The sequence below is a fragment of the Euphorbia lathyris genome, chromosome 7 (assembly GCF_963576675.1).
Source record: "Euphorbia lathyris chromosome 7, ddEupLath1.1, whole genome shotgun sequence".
In the NCBI taxonomy this organism is placed as follows: domain Eukaryota; kingdom Viridiplantae; phylum Streptophyta; class Magnoliopsida; order Malpighiales; family Euphorbiaceae; genus Euphorbia; species Euphorbia lathyris.
In genome coordinates this window covers 64754946-64764417 of record NC_088916.1, presented here as the reverse complement: position 1 = coordinate 64764417, position 9472 = coordinate 64754946, and the positions used below count along the sequence as shown (strand labels likewise).

General features: G+C 31.2%; 1 long non-coding RNA gene across 2 annotated transcripts; it reads left to right on the top strand.

Annotated features, from left to right (window-relative positions):
- Positions 1 to 824: 824 nt before the first annotated feature.
- On the top strand, positions 825 to 3779 carry LOC136234932 (uncharacterized). Of its 2 annotated transcripts, XR_010691554.1 has the most exons (4): positions 825 to 1344; positions 2161 to 2276; positions 2414 to 2629; positions 3593 to 3779. It is a non-coding gene; the product is annotated as an uncharacterized lncRNA (long non-coding RNA). The 2 variants fall into 2 exon arrangements; XR_010691553.1 differs by lacking the exon at positions 3593 to 3779 and having other exon boundaries at positions 858 to 1344; positions 2414 to 3572.
- Positions 3780 to 9472: the final 5693 nt, after the last annotated feature.

Sequence of the window (9472 nt, the reverse complement as noted above, 5' to 3'; positions counted from 1 at the left end):
CATGAATCAAAGACACGTATGAAATATTTCAACAACACACCATTCCTAAAATTTAAGTACACTTTCTATTCTAACTTAACACCATTTATATTTATATTAATAATAAGCAAACTAAGTAAGAGAGATTTCATCTTCTCTGATTTTTTCAGAAAACCGTCCAACTCCCTCCTCTCTCCTCCTAGTTTCTTCTCATCTCTTTCCTTATTTTCTCAAACCCTCATCATCTGTCAAATACACAACTTTTTCTATTTTGTGAATCTACTTTGAAGAGAAAGAGGGAAGTTTATCTTCACTACAAGAAATCGCTCTTTTTGTGGGGAATATCTAGTGGGGAGATTTTATTCGCCACTAAAATTAATAGATTTGTGAGGAACACATATTTCGTCACTGATCATAAGCTTTCCATGGGGAATTTATTTGTTCCCCACATAAAATGATATACCAGTGGAGAAATAATATATTCGACACAAAAATATATTATATAGTGGTGAAATTTTAATTCGTCATAAAATTGGATATATTTTTGTGTGGAATTAAGGTGTTCCCCATAAAATAATGCATGTTTTAGTGGCGAAAAATTAATTCCACACATAAACTCCTTATAGTGACGAATTATAAATTCCCATAAAATTGTATATATTTTTGTGGCGTTTTAAATGATTTCCCCACTAATGTTAATTTTTTTTTATTTTAAAATGAAAATCACATTAATAAATTCGAATTTACATAATTTTTATTTTTATTTTTTTGTAGTTAACAAAATAAATATAATTTTAATATTATTATATTTTTAGAAAAATTATTTATAAGTATTTAAGATTGTATTTTCTAATATATTTATATATCTTTTTTATTTAATATATAATTTTTGATGAGAAAACATAATAAATATTTCTAGTTACTATATATTATTTTCTACCAAATACTAAAAATTCCTATTGGGTATGGGTTAGGGTAAAGCAATTCATTTCTTCCCTCTTTCCTTAGTCCCAAACTACCGCCGCCTCATCCCCCTCTTCTCAAATCTGGATCCTTTCTTGTCCCCCCTCTTCTCAAATCTAGATCCTTTCGACTTATTTTACCTTCAGTTACTGCTGATGACGACAATGGTGATATGGGAGGTTATTAGAACAGATATGGCGGAGGTTTTCGGATCGACATTGGCGTTGAGGTTAATGGTGTTGCTGAGACTGGTGCTTCTGTTCAGCAGCTTAAGGAAGGTGAGACCGAATGTAATTTTTTATTTCATTTAGAACAGATATGGCAGAGGTTTCCGGATTGACATTGGCGTTGAGGTTAATGGTGTTGCTGAGACTGCTACTTCTGTTCAGAACCTTGAGGAAGGTGAGACCGAATGCAATTTTTTATTTCATTTAGAGCGAAAATAAGACAGAATTGGGTTTAATAGTTATACGTTTCCTTTTCCATTGATGAGTTGCAATTTTTGAACATGGGTCTGCCATTTCTTTTTCTTTTTGCATATTATTTTTAGTTCTAGAAAGAAATTGGGAGTGTAAATTATGTAAGGCTGATTGATGTATTTTTTTCTCCATGTGTATAATGTTAATCTTGCAATTTCCATTTGCTATATTGTTTTATATGGATTTGGTGATTTTAATTTGCAAATTGGCTAATCATTGCTTGCTTCTCATGCCCACTTTCCTTAATCATGTTATAATTTGGATTAAAATTAGAGCAAACTTGGTTGATTTAATTCTTTTATGTATCAGACTAAATTTTACCATTTTTGGTAGTTGGATATGGGTTGGGCGTTCAGTGTAGTATGGGTTGCTTAATTTGTTGATTAATAGCATGATTTGATGTTTATTTAACTTAAACTCAAGTAAGGTAATATTGTTTCAACATTTTTTCAGAACTGGTATACCAATTCTGGAAATAGAACTGGCACCAGTTCTGGAAATTGGTGTCTAGTTCTGTTTCCGGAACTGGTATACCAATCTGGAAATAGAACTGGTATCATGTTCTGGTGTTTAGTTCTGTTTCCAGAACTGGTATACCAATCTGGAAATAGAACTGGTATCATGTTCTGAACAGAACATGTATACCTTATGTTTAACTTTTATACTTCTGTTACTCAATCTAATCCATTGTCATCACCTCTTTGTTTCTAACTCTTTGCTTTGTTTCTGATAAATGCAGATCTATAGTTTGCAATATCATATACAGCACAAGAGCATCCCATTGCTAATGCTGCTATGAGAGCAAAGATTCAGGAATCAATGGGCCAGAAAGAAGCTATATAAGACTACCTCAAAGTAAGATATCTGAAATTTTGGCTCTCTTTTGCTAAAATTTTGTAACTTTTCTAGCTTTTTTGTATTAGTTCTTGTGATTAATTTATGTTATACTCACAATTGCTTGGTAACTTGCTAATTTAGTTATATTATTGTAGGTTATGGGTTCTGATTTGGATTGAGTAAGAAAGGAGCAGCAGGCAGTTTGGACCAGGATGAGCTTTCAGGTATATTGCCAATGATTTTGAGTTGAGATTCGTTCTGTTTTTGATGATCTTTTAAGTGATTTTTTTTAGTATAGACAAGGACACAGAGTTGGGAGTGGTTCAATCTGATGACTAAGCGCTGAAGTTTTGCTCCTGTCTCCATTATAGGCATGTAATTTATGGCAATAATGAAGAACCTTAGAAGTATTTGCTTGCTACTAGTTTTGTCTTCTTATAGTTCATTTTTAGGATCTAGTTGTTTTTGCTGCTATTTGGTTGCCTAAGATTTAGTCATATATAATTCATGTAGAAAAAGAAAATGTAATGCATATCTCCTGTCTCCATTTTAATGTCGGTATTTGGCAGATCATGTGTTAGAGTGAATAACTATGATGTTTATCATATCTAACTGATTTTACAAGTGTAATGCATTCATATATCTCTAAGCAATGAATTTAGCCTTGTTTTCATTTTCTAATTATTTGGATATCATAAAATTATTCCTTATAGTGTCTATTGCCAATTGTTGTTATTAATATTTGTTATAGTTTCTTATACTTCAATTGTTTGACTGTTCAATTAATTAGCACGGTATTATAATTATAAAGGATAAGGTACAAAATAGCACCAATTTAAGCTTAACGTTTATAATATAGCATCAATTTAGGCCTCACGTACAAAATAGCAACAATATAGGCTTAACGTTTACAAAATCTTATATTTGTTTTTCGTAAATGATTCCATTACTACTAAATTGCATTCCTCATGTAATATATGCAAACTAAAAGTAATTGAATGTCCACAATATTTTGAACACTAGTTAAAATAATATTGATACATCTCAGTGTTCGAAATATTGAGCCTAAATTGGTACTTCCCCAAAAACCTTAAGCCTATTTTGGTATCTTATCCCTAATTATAATTTAAGTCTAGTATTTAAATTGGGTTAATTTGTTAACTTCATCTGTGAACTATATTGCTATTTATATTATAGCTCTTAAAAGATATGTGTAATGTTAATAGCTTTATAATTCAGGGTCAGGGGTCATCAATGTATAATTATGAAATTCATTTTTTTTTTCTTACACATGCAAATTTTCTTTCTTAACGAATTTTGTTTGATTTATACAGATGGAACCTTGAGCATAGGTAATTTATCGGTGTGTCTGTTTTTAATATTGGGACTTGCAAAACCTACTGTTATTATGTATACTTATTTATACAACTTTGCCAAAGATAGAGAAGATTTGGAGTAGAAACTCTTTTTGTATCTATATCTATATATAGTGCATTTTGTAAAGTTGTTAAATTATTTTTGTCATTAGTAATAGAATTTCAGATTTTATACTATTTAATGATGTATTTTATTTTATTATTGTTACTTTTGTCAAGATATATTTTATTAGAAATGTCTAATTAAATTAATTAAAAACAAATTAATGACTGAGATTAAATTATCCCATTAGTGAATAAATATATATATATTATTTCCAGACAACTATGCATTTTATTTGTTGGGTTATTTTGTTCATAAAATGTATATAATCAATGATGATATAAATATTTCTCATAAAATATATATATGTGAATTATGTCGAGTTTTTTTTGTCACACAATGTAACAAATCAATGGCAAAATACACATTCCGCATACCATATAGTGACGAACTTTTCGCCATATAATGTCACTCATCAGTGTCGAAAAATAAATTCCCCATAACATCTATATTAATTGTGATGAATGTTTTGTCACACAATGTCACTCATCAATGACGAAATATATATTCTCCATAACATATATATCAATTGTGGCAAATTTTTCGTCACACAATGTCACTTATCAGTGGCGGTATGATGTGTTCCCCATAAACTATAATTGTTTTGTGGCGAATTTATTCCCCACAAAACTAAATATTAAACAGAATAAAATATTTATCAGTGGGGAAATAAATGAAATAAGTGAGAATATATATTTCGCCACAATATGATACCTAATTGTGGCGAAACGAAAATTCGCCATAAACACCTACTGTGGCGCCTATAGGGTGGCGAACTGAGGACGAAGTATGATTTCGCCACTAAGGGATTTTGTGACGAAAAAATAGCATTTAGTGGCAAAATATTTCTCCACAAAATGCACGATTCCTTGTAGTGCTTCCTTCTTCTTCCTTCCACCGGTTAGATTTACTGTACTTTTTTATTGTTTTTTTTCTGTCTGTGTTTATATACTTCATCTGATCTCTTTATTCATCTGAATATTGTATCGGTTTTCCATTATTCTTTCATTTATACCTTTTTCGAATTTAGCACGAGCGGAAACGGTTTATCTTGTTCGTAGATCAATAAATCTACGTGGTTGCAACAAAAGAAAGGATTCACATCCGAATGTTCAGATCGGCTTAAATGATGATGATTGGTTTGCGGGTGCTTTTCTATGGATTTGGAATTACGAGAATTATATATTTTTTTGTTCTTTTATGTTTTTAATACCTTTTATGGTTATTTTTGCTCTTTGTAATCATTTTAGTGCCTTTATGGTTCTTGTAAGGTTTAATTCCTTGTGTTTTTCTTGTTGTACTTGCTTGTTTATCTATTAAAGATATAAGTTTTTCTATCAAAATAAATAAATAATAATAAGCAAACTAACAATATAGTAATAATTAATTATCTATGTGTGGAGATGGTGACTTCCACTAAATTAATAATAACCTACCTCATCTTTCCCAAAAATATATGTATTAATAATTAAATATAACCTAATTAAATGTTTTGAATCATTCTTCATCTAAATAGAACTAGCTTTACACCCGTGCGATGAACGAAATTTTTCTTTTCAGATTTTAGTCAATGTAGCTATTCGTGGAAATTATCCTATAAAAGTTTCAATGGATATGTGAATCGAAAAGTAATGAAATATTTTATGATATTTATATTGAAGTGATGTAATTAATTATTATAATATGTTTATAAAATTAAATTATTATGACGCGATGCAGTGCAGAAATTTAATATAGTTGAGAAGTTTAACGTAATGGAGATGATTTAAGAATATAAAATAATTCCACATTTAGTTTAGTCTTCAAACCTGTGATTTGAATAATTCAAAATCCTACAGAATTAAAAATAAAAACTAAAACTTTATCACCTTATTTTTAATATATAATTTGAAACACTATTATATAATTTAAAATAAATATAATGTATATACGATAAGAAAATTATTAATTGATATTTATCAACTAATTCTAGTTATACTTATCATGAATAAAAGAATATATATTCTGTCAAAAAGAATATATGAAATAAGGAATTGCAGATTCATAAAACAGTTTTGATTTTTCTAACGTATGCTTATATGAAAATAGCCATATTCTAATACCTCTAACATTTATCAATACATCAAAAATTACCTAGGAATGGGAAGGAAAATGAACAAAAAAAAGAAACCAAAAACAATTCTCTCCCATGCTTAAAACTTGAAACAATAATAACATCACCAGGCCAGCATAAATGCATCAGCGGAAATTTTTCAATCAAAGTAACTTTTATTTCAAATAGATTTCATTGAAACAACATATACACTTTGATTATAGAGTGTAAAATATATGAAATGAAAGTATTTGAGCTGTACAGTATACCAGAGAACAAAAGAGAAAAAACTCCCGATCTTCCCAAATACTCGGTCTCTTCACATCCTTAAAATCCGCTGGTAACAGAACTGTTCAGTTTATAAGACTTATTTACCAAAAGCAACTACTTAATTAATTTCCTTGATTAGCGTATTAATTTGGTAACGTTTTCACCTGGAATGGATAGTGAGCAGGTCCCCTAGATGGTGCTGAATTGGTATGAACCATTCTGTCTCCATAGCATCGCTAATCAAAATTGCTTATTTAGCAAAATTAGGAAACAATTAGATTAGTGGTAACAAAATCTGATAAGACTTATTTACCAAAAGCAACTACTTAATTAATTTCATTGATTAGTGTATCTATTTGGTAACGTTTTCACCTGGAATGGATAGTGAGCAGGTCCCCTAGATGGTGGTGAATTGGTATGAACCATTATGTCTCCATAGCATCACGTATATGCCACATGTCCATGCACATCTAATAAGTGGCAATGTAAACATCAGAGACAATGTTGATCCTCCTAATAAGTGGTAATGTAAACATCAAAGTTCAGAATGGAATTTTAATTGCAAGAGCATGAAAAGTTGGAGGAAACAATAATAGTGAATTGGGAGCCCAAAAAAATGACATTTTGGAACATGTCTAGCAGTACAACCTATTATATAAAACCATGAACATAATAAAGCTTAAGGTGGAGAATTTACTACAACTCTAGAAGCCAACCTCTCAAGTTCACTGTTTATTAATTCATCATCAAAGCCATATAAAGAGACCTATGTAATTGAGAGAGAGAGAGAGAGAGTTATAAATAAAAGCCTAAATTTCAATGCCAAAAAAATTAGTTGCCACCTAATCCTTCCAAGTTCTAGTAAATGAAGAAACGTATGTGTAAGCTCTAGAGTATTTATGAAATTAGAATAAAAATATCAGAATTTAAGGTTACCTGAGGATAGTGGAAGATGATTCTTCTTCAATATTGGCAACCAGAGTAACAAAGACAAAATGATTTTTACTCCAACACTTTTCTCTTTTCTTCCGACTGTAGTTCACCATCTCTGTCGATTCTAACTATTGCAGGGAAAAAACAAAAAGAGTTAGAATAATAGATATCCCATCTTTCAATTCTGATGGTTTGGGATTTCTACACTTAAATTGAACTTCACCCAACAAATTGAGCTAGGCATAAAAGATAAAGAAGGAAATCATCATAAACAACTATACAATAATAAAAATGCTAACATGCACCAAGATATTCAGAGGCCGTCAGTAAAACTACACTTTTAGTTCGAAGGATGAATTATGAGTAAAAGGTATGCCAGATTAAAATTTGTGTTATATCCAGAATTATTATCATTTTCTTGGGCAGCAGTCTAAGGAACTTTAAGAAAATAATTTTAGATCACAATGACCTCTATCTCCCAATACAAATGACAAAAAAAAGTAAGGGACTTATACAGTACTTGCCTTGCATTTGGCCTCCGTAGCATCATCTTCCTCTTTCCTGCGCATTACCTCCTCACAGGCTCTTTTCTTGGAGTCTTTAACATTTAGAATTGCTCGTTCTAGTTGAGAAGTAGTTCTTTCAGACTTATTTTCTTCAACTTTTTCTTCTTGCAGACCATCTGTGATCTAACATCATAAGAAACCGAACTAAGACAGATTTTTATAAGAAATCTATAAAATTCTTACAATTGCACACAAATTCAATTCAATTATAATTGCTTCAGTAAAATCAAATTCACGAACTCAAAATTCAAAAGTAGCAGACAAAATCTCAGGAGAAAAATAATGTCATAACGAGAATAATCAAATAATAGAGGTTTAAACTCTAATTAGAAATCAGTTTTCAATCTTAGTAGCTTGCTCTCACAAATAATTTATGTAGCTTGTGTTGGTCCGTGTAACGTAGTAAAGTTAGTTACACGGGGTTAGGAACTATTATAACTTTTTAATAATTAAAGCTGACTTATTTTAAGATTTGATGCTTTAGCTCAATTTTAGGTCAGCAAGGCTAAGTATGGTGTGAGATAACTTTAGACAGACACTGACTAGAGCTGTTTCAATCGTGAGTTGAGAACTAACAAATTATTTTACTGAGTAATGTTAAGCAAGCAACACATGCATATATATATATCATGAGAAAGGGTTAGAAGTTACTCAGCAGACTTATCCCGGTTCGGCCTCTCCACCTACGTCCAGTCCCCGAAATCCTTCCGAGCTTTTTCAATACTCTACTGAGCTCTTTAAAGGTAGAGCACAAACCTTTTACAATAGCAACTGAGTATGCAAGAATACCGTCCTCTATTCCTCTACTCAATCCTATCTACCACTGAGTACTATAGCCGAGTACTCCGCTTCTCTCTACCACTGAGTACTATAACCAAGCACTCAGCTTCTCTAACCTTTCATAGATGATACAAGATTTGTTCTCACTTAGTGAAGAACACTTTAGATGAATAAAATCACTCTAGACTTTTACACAAAAATGAGAGTTGGTGTAAGAGCTTGCTTTTTCTTTTCAGACAGCTTCTATTTTGGATTTTGCAAATGAATTGACTTGATGAAGATTTGCTTGTCGGTCTTGTTAGATTCAAGTGATGGAATGGTCTTTTTATAGTGATCTTTGAGGCGCCAATGATTTGAATCCCGACATAGCTGTTGTGGGGAAACGGTCTTCATTCGTCATCATTTGGTCAGCACTCAGTGCTGCAGGCCAATCCTATCTTCTGTTTTCGTCAAGAGCCAGGTTTGCCAGGTTTGTCTTCTAACGCCAGGTTTGTCTTCTTGCGTCAGGTTTGTCTTCTAGTAAATATCAGACGGTCCATGCTTCTCAAAAATGTCTTTCCGATAGATTTCCGAGTCTTCTGAATTTTGCCCAGAATACGACAAATTTTATTTTCAACGCTGATCACTATCGAAGCTGACCTGAAGGCCACTCAGCTTGACATAGCGGCTTCGCCTTCAAGCTTTTATGAAGAAACATTTCTTTTCTCAAAACTGAGTTGCATTCTACTTAGCTCCAGCTGTGTGACTTACATCCGCTGACTTTTGGCTTTCTCTTATAGATATTTAATTCATGTTCTTGTTAATAAACTTACTCAACATTGAACAAACTCATTAGTACAATTAAATCAAAGCACTTAAATTTAATTTTTTTTGGATATTTTAATCATGGGATTAACTTAAATAATTTTGTCAAATCAAAATCATGTGAAAGGTGTTTCAACAGCTTGCTCTCACAAATCAGGTGTGTGATAAACATATAAGGGAAGTCCTATAGTAAACATATACTGGAAGAACTCTTAGTGTTTCAACTATATAAATGATTGGCTAGCCTTATGAGCTCATGGTATTTTCAAAATAAAATCTTGAACCATCAT